Consider the following 12,676-nt stretch of genomic DNA (forward strand, 5'->3'; position numbering starts at 1 on the left):
AACATCTAGTATATACATTATTAAGCCCAGGTAAATATTATTTGCTGTTGAGACAGTAGTGCCCTATGATTATACTTCTCTTCTCTAAATTAATTTTTCTTATGGATAGTAACTCTGTTTTTCATTTGTTTGCTATTCTTTTCATTGAGGATTGTCTTCAAACATCCTCTGAAGGTAGTTTTTCACTATCTACCATATCAGATTATCTAATATTTCTATTATTTCCCTCTGGAGATGTTTCTCAAACAGTCTCCTGTCTTACTAACATCATGACTTGTTCTTCTTTTCTTTCTTATTCATCCTCCAAATTTTCTTTATCTCTCTATTATATTGGGAGGTCTTTATTGGAACCCATTTTCTTCTTTTTGGTTAATAGCTCATTTTGGTAGATGGCATCCTTAAGATTCCCGTGAAATTGTATATGAGAATTAATGTTTTAAGATTATGCATGTCTGAAAGTCTCTATTCTAGCTTCATATTTGTTTCATAGTTGTCATAAAATTAAATGTTAAGAATTAGTTTCACTCAGAAACTTGAAGGTCATACTTCAAAATTTCTTCTAGCTTTCAATATTATAATTGAGAAGTCTAATATCATATTTTTGATTACACACACACACACACACACACACACACACACACACACACACACACATATATCCTATTATCTCCCTATACTCACCCTGACATAAACTTTTAGGATCTTTCCCCTATTCCCAAGATCTTGAAATTTCAGAGCAAATGGCCTACATGTATGTCTTGTGTTTCATGTTGAGTATCAGTGAATCCTTTGAATTTGGGCTCTTGCATACTTCAGTTCTGAAAAATTCTCTTTTCATATATCTTGAAATTTCCCTCCCCTCTCTCGGATCTTTTCTCTCTTTTTTGAAATATTAGCCGGGTGCTGGAACTCCTGGATTGATTCTCTTTTTCAGAATTACTTGTCTTCTTTTTCTACTCTTGTCTTTCTTGAATTTGATAACATTCCCAAAACAGTTTAATTTAAAAAATTTATAATATCTAAGATCTTGTTCTTGTTCTCTGTTCTTTTCTAAATCATAGGAAAATATATATAACATAAAATTTACTATGTTAATCAAATTAAAATATACAATTCAGTTGTATTTAGTACATCTACAAATTTGTTCAACCATACTCCACTTCCAGAACATTTTCCTCATCCCAAAAGAGGAACTCTGTATTCATTAAACAATAATTCTCCATTCCTCATGTCCCCAAGCCCCTAGTAACTTTTATTCTACTTTCTTTCTCCATGAATTTGTGTAGTTTAGGTACTTCATATAAGTGAATCATACAATATTTGTCATTTCTGTCTGGCTTATTTTACTTCGCATGTTTTCAAGGTTCATCCACATTGTAGCATATATCAGAGTTTCATTTCTTTCTATGGGTCAGTAATATTTCATTGCACGTATGTACCATGTTTTATCTACTCACCTATTGATGGACATTTGAGTTTTTTTTCCACCTTTTGGCTCTTATGACTAATTCTACTATGAACATTGGTATAAAATTATCACTTTGAGTCCCTGCTGTCATTTGAGGTATGTACTCTGGGAATGAGATTGCTGGATCTTATAATTGTTCTGTTTAGCTTTTTGAAGAAATTACAAACTATTTCCCATAAAGGCTATACCATTTTACATTCCCACAGGTAATGCATGAGAGTTCCAATTTCTTCACATTCTTGTCAACACTTATTTTCTTTTATTTGCTTATTTTTGATAATAGTTCTCCTAATTGGGGTGATGTGGCATGTCATTGTGGTTTTGATTTTCCTAGTGATTAATGGTAGTGAGCATCTTTTCATGTGCTTAATGGCCATCTGTATATCTCTTCTGGAGATGTGTCCATTCAAGTCCTTTGCCCATTTTCAAATTGAGTTTTGTTGTTGCTGTTGTTATTGAGTTGCAGGTATTCTTTATATGTTCTGGATATTAATTCAAATTTGCAAAGATTTTGACCTATTAGGTGGGTTCTCTTTTTATTCTCTTGATATTGCTCTTTGATGCACAGATATTTTTTAATTTTAAAAAATTGAGATACAATTGACATATAATGTTATATTAGCTTTAAGTATACAATGTAATGATTAAACATTTATAAATATTATCATGAAATGAACACAATAAGTATAGTTAACATCCATCACCATGCATAATTACAGTGTTTTTTTGTGATGAGAACTTTAAAAATGTACTCTATCAGCAACTTTTAAATATACAACACAGTATTATTAACTATAGTCATCATGCTGTACATTACATGTCATAACATATTAATTTTATAATGAGAATTTGTGCCTTTTGGCCTCCTTCACCCATTCACCCACCCCCACCCAGAAGCAGATTTAATATTTTGAGGAACCTCTATACTGTTTTCCATAGAGGTTGCACCAATTTACATTCTCACCAACAGTGCACAATCATTTTCTTTTCCTCACACCCTTTTCACCAGTTGCTATTTCTTGTCTTTTAGATAACAGCCATTCTGACAGATGTGAGGTAATATTTCACTGTGGTTTTGATTTGCATTTCCCTGATGATTAGAGATGTTTAGCACCATTTCATGTACCTGTTAGCCACCTGTATGTCTTTCTTGACCCTCTGCCATTTTTAATTGGATTGTATTTTTCTTTTTGTTATTGAATTGTATGAGTTTATATATTTTGGATATTGATGCCTTAAGATATATGATTTGCAGATATTTTCTCCCATTCTATAGGTTGCCTTTTCATTAGATTGATGGTGTGTCCTTTGCTGTGCAGAAGCTTTTTAAGTTTGCATTTTTTTTGGTGTCAAATCTAGAAAATTATCACCATGACTGATGTCAAGAAGCTTATTGCCTATGATTTCTTCTAGCAGTCTAATGGTTCTAGGTCGTATGTTCAAATCCATAATTTATTTTGAGTTAACTTTATGGTTATCGTGTAAGACAGTGGTCCAGTTTCATTCCTTGGTATGTGGCTTTCCAGATTTCCCAGCACCATTTCTTGAAGAGATTGTCCTTTACCCATTGTATATTCTCAGCCCTATTGTCATAAATTAATTGATCATATATACATGGATTTACACAAGGATTTACTTCTGGTCTCTTTATTCTGTTTATTGATTTATATGTCAGTTTTTATGCTGATACCACACTGTTTTGATTACTATAGCTTTGTAATATAGTTTGAAATCAGGGCACCTGATACCTTCTGTTTTTTTTCTTCCTCCTAAAGATTGCTTTGACTGTGTGTGTGTGGTGTGTGTGTGTGTGTGTGTGTGTGTGTGTGTGTGTGTTTTGGCTATTTGTGGTTCCATACAAATTTTAGGATTGTTTGTTCTATGCCTGTAAAAAATGCTGTTGGAATTTTGATAGGGATTGCACCAAATTTGCTGATCACTTTGGGTAGTATGAACATTTTAACAATATTAATTCTTCCAGTACATAAGCATGGAATATATTTCCATTTATTTGTGTCTTCTTCAATTTCTTTTGTCAATGCCTTTTTATTTTTTACTAAGGTATCATTGATATACAATCTTATGAAGGTTTCACATGAACAACCTGTGGTTACTACATTCACCCATTTTATCAAGTCCCCCTGACACACCCCACTGCAGTCATTATCCATCAGTGTAGTAAGATGCTATAGAGTTGCTACTTGTCTTCTCCATGCTATACTGCCTTCTCCGTGATTTGTCAATGTCTTATAGTTGTCAGTGTACAAATCTTTCATGTCTTTGGTTAAATTTATTCCTAGGTATTTTATTCTTTTTGAGGTAATGAGATCATTTTAATTGCTCTGAGACTTTGTTATTCATGTACAGAAATACAACATATTTTTGTATATTGACATATCCTGCAACTTTATTGAATTCTTTAATTATAGTTTTTTTGTGAAATCTTTAGGATTTTCTATATATAATATGTCATCTGCAAATAGTGACCATTTTACTTCTTTCTGATTTGGATGCCTTTAATTTCTTTTGCTTGCCTAGTTGCTCTGTCTAGGACTTCTAATACCATGTTGAATACAAGTGGCAATAGTGGGCTTCCTTGTATTATTCTGGATCTTAGAGAAAAAGCTTTCAGTTTCTTACATTGAGGATAATGTTAACTGTGGGCTTGTCATATAGCCTTTATTATGTTGAGATATTCCTTCTATACCCATTTTGTTGAGAATTTTAATCATAAATGGATGTTGAATTTTATCAAGTGCCTTTTTCTGTGTCTATTGAGATGATCATATGATTTTTACCCTTTGTTAAATTGGTGTATTGCATTGATTGATTTGTGGATGTTGAACCATTATTGCATTTGATCATAGGGTATGATCTTTTTTGTTGAATCCAGTTTGTTAATATTTTGTTGAGAGTTTTTGCATCAATACTCATCAAGGATATTGGCCTGTAATTTTCTTTTCTTGTGGTGTCCTTGTCTGGTTTTCATATCAGGGTAATTCTGGCTTTGTAAAATGACTTTGGAAGTATTCCTTGTATTTATTGCAACATTTTTATATGGACTGGTATTAACTCATCTTTAAATATTTGGTAGAATTCACCACTGAATGTGGTGACTTCAGATTTTCTATTTTCTCAAGTTTCAGTCTTGGTAAGTTATGTTTCTAGAACTTCATCTATTCTCTCTTATACAAGGTTTGTTATTCTAGGTTTGTTGGTGTATGATTGTTCATAGTATTGTCTTCTGATACTTTGTATTTCTGTGGTATCAGTTATAACATCTCTTCTTCCATTGCTGGTTTTAAGTCCTTTTCTTTTTCTTAGCGTGTCCAGCAAAAGGTTTATCAATTTTGTTTATACAAATAACCAGCTCTTAATTTCACTGATCTTTTCCATTGTCTTTAGTCTCTGTTTCATTTATTTTTGCTCTGATCTTTATTTTCTTCCTTCTGCTAACTTTGAGCTCCATTTGTTTATCTTTATCTAATTCCATGCAGTGTAAATTAAGGTTGGTTGAGATTTTTGTTTCTTGGTATAGGAATGTATTGCTATGAACTTCCTTTTTAGAATAGCCGTTTTTGCATTCTGTAAGTTTGGGTATATTGTATTCCCATTTTCATTTGTCTCAAGGTATTCTTTTTATTTCATTTGACCCATTGATTGTTCAGGAATGAAATATTTTTATTAAAATGAAATCACTTATAATTCTAGAACTCATTGTAATTTAGTTGGTAATATAATTTATGTTGCATCATCTACCTGTATGGTATACAAATATAAAAGTAATATGGATTATTTAATATTTCAAAATTTTCTCCAGAAATTATGTGCAAATTTTGGGAATACTGCAATAAGTTCTAAGTACCTGCAGAACCACAGACTAGAACATGCAAAAAAGCAAGAAAATGGAGGCTTGACACTACTGGCAAAAGAGTCTTTTATGCAAAAATCTATTGAATCTAGTAATAGAGAAGAAGGATCTGAGAAGTTTAATTACTACCTAATAATTTTACTGCTAAAACCTTTCCATACTCTGAAACAATGTGTGTGTCTCAATCCACTGACCTTCACAGAATTCTGATGGTTGTATTTTGTTTTGAAGATGCAGAGCAAGAAATATGGGGAAGTATTCCCTTGAGGACTTGTATTATATTAGGAGAGCAGATGTTTACAGTCACAGTTCCCATTATTGGTAAGTTATAAGTCAGTAGTGCCAACAGATTCTGAATAACAAAGGCATCTGTGTGTTCTTTTAAATGTGTATGTGTATGATTATGATATGTAGGGGCCCTCTAAAATATGGGCACTAGGACAGAGGCCCTTCTTGCCCAGGTATAATTGCAGTAATGGCTCTATCCTTTTTACATTATTAAATATTAAATTATACAAAAATATTATATATATGAAATATATTATATATACAAAATATTAACCTTATTAAATAAAACATATATTTTATATATAAAAATGTTAATATTATTGAATATGTTCTAATAAGACCCACTGTATTCATTTAGGTCATACAGCTACCCTGAAAGATGGTTTAAATACCCCTTCCTTCTTGTTTCTTAATTTTTTTATTAAGGTATGATTGATATACACTCTTATGAAGGTTTCACATGAAAAAACAATGTGGTTACTAAATTTACCCATATTATCAAGTCCCCACCCATACCCCAATGCAGTCACTGTCCATCAGTGTAGTAAGAGGCCATAGATTCACTATTCGCCTTCTCTGTGCTACACTGTTTTCCCAGTGATCCCTCACACCATGCCCCTTCCTTTCTATGATAACTTCCTGTAATAGTTTTCTGTTGCTAAATAACAAATTACTGCAAATCTAGTAACTTAAAACAACACACATTTATTATCTGTTTCTCTAGGTCAGGAATTTGGGTCTCAGATTGATCCTGTGCTGAGTCTCACAAGGTATAGTTAAGGTGTCATTTGGGATGTATTTTTATCTGAGAGCCTGATTGTTAAAGAATCTGCTTCCAAGCTTATTGGTTTCTTGGTAGAATTTATTTCCATATGGCTATATGATGGAGGGTCCTGGCTTTTTTGCTGGCTGTTTGCTGAAGCCAACCCTCAGGTCCTAGAGGTTACCTACAGATTCTTTAGGCCACTAGTAACTTTCCATGTGGGCTTCTTCGACCTGGCTGCTTACTTCATCAAGTCAGCAAAGAGAATCTCTGACCTCAGGGAAGGCCCAGTTCCTTTTTATTTTTATTTTATTTTATTTTTAATTTTTTTAATTTTGGTGTCATTAAACTACAATTACATAAGGAACATTATGTTTACTAGACTCCCCCCATCACAAAGTCCCCACTACATACCCCATTACAGTCACTGTCCATTAGTGTAGTAAGATGCTATAGAATCACTGCTTGTCTTCTCTGGGTTGTACCGCCCTCCCCGTGCCCACCCCCTACATATGTCTGCTAATAGTAATGCCCCTTTTCCCCCACCCTTATCCCACCCATCCTCCCCAGTCCCTTTCCCTTTGGTAACTGTTAGTCCATTACTGGGTTCTGAGAGTCTGCTGCTGTTTTGTTCCTTCAGTTTTTTTCTTCGTTCTTATACTCCACAGATGAGTGAAATCATTTGGTATTTGTCTTCCTCTGCCTGGCTTATTTCACTGAGCATAATACCCTCTAGCTCCATCCATAGTGTTGTAAATGGTAGGATTTGTTTTCTTCTTATGGCTGAATAATATTCCATTGTGTATATGTACCACATCTTCTTGATCCATTCATCTACTGATGGACACTTAGGTTGCTTCCATTTCTTGGCTATTGTAAATAGTGGTGCGATAAACATAGGGGTGCATCTGTCTTTTTCCAATTGGGCTGCTGCATTCTTAGGGTAAATTCCTAGAAGTGGGATTCCTGGGTCAAATGGTATTTCTATTTTGAGTTTTTTGAGGAACCTCCATACTGCTTTCCACAATGGTTGAACTAATTTACATTCCTACCAGCAGTGTAGGAGGGTTTCCCTTTCTCCACAACCTTGTCAACATTTGTTGTTTGTCTTTTGGATGGTGGCTATTCTTACTGGTGTGAGGTGATTTCTCATTGTGGTTTTAATTTGCATTTCTCTGATGACTAGCGATGTGGAGCATCTGTTCATGTGCCTGTTGGCCATGTGAATTTCTTCTTTGGAGAAGTGTCTGTTCAGATCCTGTGCCCATTTTTGAGGTGTGTGAGCTCTTTATATATTTTGGATGTCAACCCTTTATCGGATCTGTCCTTTATGAATATATTCTCCCATACTGTAGGATGCCTTTTTGTTCTATTGGTGGTGTCTTTTGCTGTACAGAAGCTTTTCAGCTTGATATAGTCCCACTTATTCATTTTTGCTTTTGTTTCCCTTGCCCAGGGAGATATGTTCATGAAGAAGTCACTCATGTTTATGTCCAAGAGATTTTTGCCTATGTTTTTTACTAAGAGTTTTATGGTGTCATGACTTACATTCAGGTCTTTCCAGTTACTTTTTTAAAAGGCTTTTTCTAGACTTAGTCAGGTCCACCTAAAATAATGTCTGTTTTGGCTAACTCAAAATCAATCTATTTGTGACTTTAATTATATCTACAAAATTCATTCACCTTTGCCATATTCTATTGGCCAGAAGCAAGTCATGGGTTCTGCCCACTCTCAAGGGGAGAGGATATACAGTGTGTGAACACAGAGGTAAAATTCTATTTACACTTCCTAGTCACAAGAGTTGTTTCTTGAGTTTTCCAAGGTTTGTCTACTTAACACCTCAGTAAGCTTCTCTCTGAATTGGAGGACAATAATAAAAATTATCAGGTTGCATTTAACTCATATTCTTTCTTAATGGTAATATAAGATGAGCAAGTAGAAACTGTTCAAGCTAAGCTATGTGTGCACTATTACTACTCTGACAAGTACTATTACTATTTTGATTACTATTAGCTACCATTTATGAAGATATTACTATTTAACCAGTATTTTTTTTTATTTTGGTATCATTAATGTACAATTACATGAGCAACATTATAGTTTCTAGACTCCCCCCATTATCAAGTCCCCACCACATACCCCATCACAGTCACTGTCCATCAGTTTACTAAGATGCTGCAGAATCACTACTTGTCTTCTCTGTTGTACTGCCTTCCCTGTGCCCCTCACTACATTTTGTGTGCTAATCATAATGCCCCTTTTCCCCCCTTATCCCTCCCTTCACACCCATCCTCCCCAGTCCCTTTCCCTTTGATAACTGTTAGTGCATTCTTAGGTTCTGTGAGTCTGCTGCTGTTTTGTTCCTTCAATTTTTTCTTTGTTCTTATACTCCACAGATGAGCGAAATCATTTGGTACTTGTCTTTTTCTTCCTGGCTTATTCCACTGAGCATAATACCCTCTAGCTCCATTCATGTTTTTGCACATGGTAGGATTTGTTTTCTTCTCATGGCTGAATAATATTCCATTGTGTATATGTACCACATCTTCTTGATCCATTCACCTACTGATGGACACCTAGGTTGTTTCCACTTATTGGCTATTGTAAATAGTGCTGCCATAGACATAGGGGTGCATCTGTCTTTTTCAAATTGGGCTGCTGAATTCTTAGTGTAAATTCCTAGGAGTGGAATTTCTGGGTCAAATGGTATTTCTATTTTTAGTTTTTTGAGGAACCTCCATACTGCTTTCCAGAATGATTGAACTAGTTTACATTCCCACCAGCAGCGTAGGAGGGTTTCCCTTTCTCCACAACCTCGCCAACATTTGTTGTTTGTCTTTTGGATGTTGGCCATCCTAACTGGTGTGAGGTGATATCTCATTGTGGTTTTAATTTGCATTTCCCTGATAATTAGCGATGTGAAGCATCTTTTCATGTGCCTGTTGGCCATCTGAATTTCTTCTTTAGATAAGTGTCTGTTCAGCTCCTCTGCCCATTTTTTAATTGGATTATTTGCTTTTTATTTGTTGATGTGTGTGAACTCTTTATATATTTATATAAATAGTATTGTTCAAAGTGTTTTCACAGAATTTAATCTGCATAAAAACTTTACCAGATAGGAGGTATTTTTCATCATCTCCCCATTTTGTATTTCAGTATCCGTTGACATAGAGAAGTTTAAACTGTGTAGTAAATAAGAAATAGGGGGTAAGATTCCAATTCCGGTAAGAAGAACATTTTTGTAAGCACTACATTACACTTCTCTTAAAGTACTTAGAAACTTCAACTTTATGCAGTTTTTCAGAAGTTCTCTTTTCTTTGTTCAAATACTACTCAACTGATACAACAGAAATTCATTTATTAATGCTTATTATTTAAGGTTTTTTGCTTTTTGAATTTTTTTTTCTGTGAGGAGTTCTGTGATCTTACTCCAGTGTTTTCTTTTTCTAGACTATTCAGCCTGTTTATAAATAAGGCCATAATTGTGGATAAACATATGGATATACTTTTGTACTGATTGGTAAGTAACTAACCTACCCCTGAATTCTCCTCCTACCGCTCAGTCGGCCTCTGTTCTCAGCTGAAGAACCTTTGGATCTCTCTGCAACAACTAAAGGATTAACATTTGACAAAGGGAGTCTTCAAGCCTGCTTCCATTTTATTTGGTCAGTGCCAGTGCCACAGAGATTGACAGATATTTTGAATATTATCCTACGTCAAAGTTGAAACATGCCTTTTTCATTCTTCAGTGTCTTTGCACTTCTGTTTTATCTAACTTGAATTCTCTTCCTTCTATACCTATTTCTGACAGCCACTTTAAGTTCTACATTATGAGTCAGGTCAAGTATTACCTCTTCTGTGAAATTTCCCATATGAGGAAGTTTTATGTTCTTTTGTTTTATATTTCTTTTATACTTAGTTTATACCTCCACAATAGTAATGTTCTCATAATGCTTATCTGTATGTATGTATATATATATATATATATGCCTCTTTCCCCTTTAGAGGCAGTATCATTTCTCCTGGGCATCTTGAGTGCCTAGAGAGTGTGTGAGTACACAATAAATACTGTACTTACTGAATCAAACTCTGAATGGTTAGATACCAGCAGAATGGCTAAAGGGACTGTAAACATGTGGTTGAGGATATTTGGGAGGTTCATATACAAACAAAATTCTAGTCTTAGGGAGGCAAGTCTAGAATATGAGCATAGCTAAGAAAAATGGTAATTGGTAAGCTAATGCTGAATTATTTTTCCCTTTGCCATTAGCCTACATAATTGAGAGTGAACAGTCATAAAAATGATTCTTTTTTATTTGCTTATAGAAAACACACAAAGAGAAACCTAATAGACTCTATTATTCCAATTCCATTTCTCTTATTATTATACAGTGGAACTTTTAATATTGATACTAGTATTTATAATTTACTGAACATCTATCTTATAATTGAATACCTATGTGCTAAATAAATTATAATACACAATTTGTTATGAGTCTGTTATTAACTGAGCATCTATGTACTATGCTTTGTGCTAAGTACTTTATAAAGCTTAGCAATTAAGCAATGCAAACCTAATTTGTGCTACTTCATGATTTAAAACTTTTAAAGTGATTTCGCATTGCTCTTATAACAAAGTCCTGTTTTTAAGCAAGAAATATATTAAATCAGTTCTCATGTTAGAGATTGCATCTTCTAGGAAGGCATTACTGTTACTGATTCTTCAAGTCTGGATTACCTGATTCACTCAGAGGCACCCAGTATTTTAACTAAAGGCGCAAGTTATAAAAATTAGTATTAACCATCCTGCACAATTTTTTTTACTTACAAAAATTTCCTGTTTACTTTTCTGTTTCCTCCACTGTCATACAGATTTCTTGAGGACGGGTGCCTAAATCTAGCTCTGGAACACAGCGACTGCTAAAAGATACTGAATGAATAGATTAATTTAACATAAAATTACATCAAAAAGCAGCATTTGGCTCTGTTAACCGATTTGAACTACAGGCATTATCAACATTTTAGAGATGAGAAAACTGTAATACACATAGTCTAAGGACTAGGCAAAAAAGCAGGAGTCCTTGGACGTGAGCCCAGGTCTTCCAACAACTAGAGCAGCACCTTTTCCTCTAGATCCGGTGGACTTCGTCAAGATTTGGCGCCCAGTATAAAACTGAAGAACAGGGATACAACTTCCTGTGGAAGAATCTAACTGAAAGTGCTTGCTCTGGCACAGAACTGAAAGAAAAGATGTTTTCGCCACTCCCTTATTACTAAATACAATTTAAAGTATACATAGTTAATGTTTGATACAAATGAAATACAAACGAACACACTCCAGCCTTTTTTGGCAAATTTTTCCCTCAGCTCCTTAACTTTCAGATATTTTCTTCCTTTTTCCTCAAGCTCATAGGGGGCGCTCACAAAGTGCTACGCACTGGTGTAGCGAAACTCCACTCACAAACACACCTCACACTGCAACTGAAAGGCGCAGCGCCGCCACCTCGGACTTCCTCCTCTTTCCCCAAGCCGGAGGCGGGGCCAATTCCCCTCATTCAAATAAAAAACCAGGAGATTTGCATGGGGAATGGCCAGTCCGTGAACCTATTGGCTGATAGAACAGCGGGCGGGGTCAACGTTACGACCACGGAGCCCCGCCTACATAATTTGCATAACGGCCCCGGCGCGTGCAAAGGAGAAGCGGGTTTGTTTTTGAATCTGCGGAGGCGGCGGCAGCGGCAGAGGCATCGCGGCGACTGAAGCGCGCGAGACTGAGGCGGTACTGTTGAGGAAGGCTGCGCGGAACGGCGCTACAAGAAAGGAACTTGGTTCCCCCTCCCTCATCTTCCCCCCAAAAAGGTATATGTGGTTCCTAGGGGTTGTTAACAACCACATTTTTAAAAATCACTATTGTATTTCTGAGGAGTGAAGACCGCATTATGGCGGCTGCGGGAGTTGTGTTTGCGCCTGCGCGGTTGCGGGGCTGCGGGCGGGCGCTGCATGGGAGCACGTGATCGTGCGGAGTCGGGCTCTAGCTGCAGTTGTGCAGCTGGCGGGGCGGTGGCTGCGCAAGCGCAATATTCATTTTCAAGATCTAATGTTCTCGTTGGACGCCATTTGGGTTCTAGATTTAATTTTTCTCATTCTTCAGGGGTTTCATTTTGGTAACCTAAAATTCCCACATTTTTCAAGGAAACCGTTTCTGTTACTTTGTATTCCAGTACTAACTTAAAACTTCAACTCTTAACTTTTCTCCGATTCTCTTGAGAAGCTGTGGACTTAATTT

General features: G+C 35.5%; 1 protein-coding gene across 2 annotated transcripts in view; it reads left to right on the forward strand.

Moving 5' to 3' along the window:
- The first annotated feature begins 12,040 nt into the window (after window positions 1–12,040).
- ATF7IP (activating transcription factor 7 interacting protein) overlaps window positions 12,041–12,676 on the forward strand; it is a 142,661-nt gene continuing 142,025 nt past the window's right edge. The window contains exon 1 of one of the 2 annotated variants that reach the window (XM_036909265.2): window positions 12,041–12,249. The gene's annotated coding sequence lies outside the window, so the exon portion shown is untranslated. The remainder of the gene's footprint in view (window positions 12,250–12,676) is intronic. The other variant, XM_036909257.2, reaches the window with a different exon arrangement.

This window comes from Manis pentadactyla, chromosome 14 (genome assembly GCF_030020395.1).
Source record: "Manis pentadactyla isolate mManPen7 chromosome 14, mManPen7.hap1, whole genome shotgun sequence".
Lineage (NCBI taxonomy): Eukaryota > Metazoa > Chordata > Mammalia > Pholidota > Manidae > Manis > Manis pentadactyla.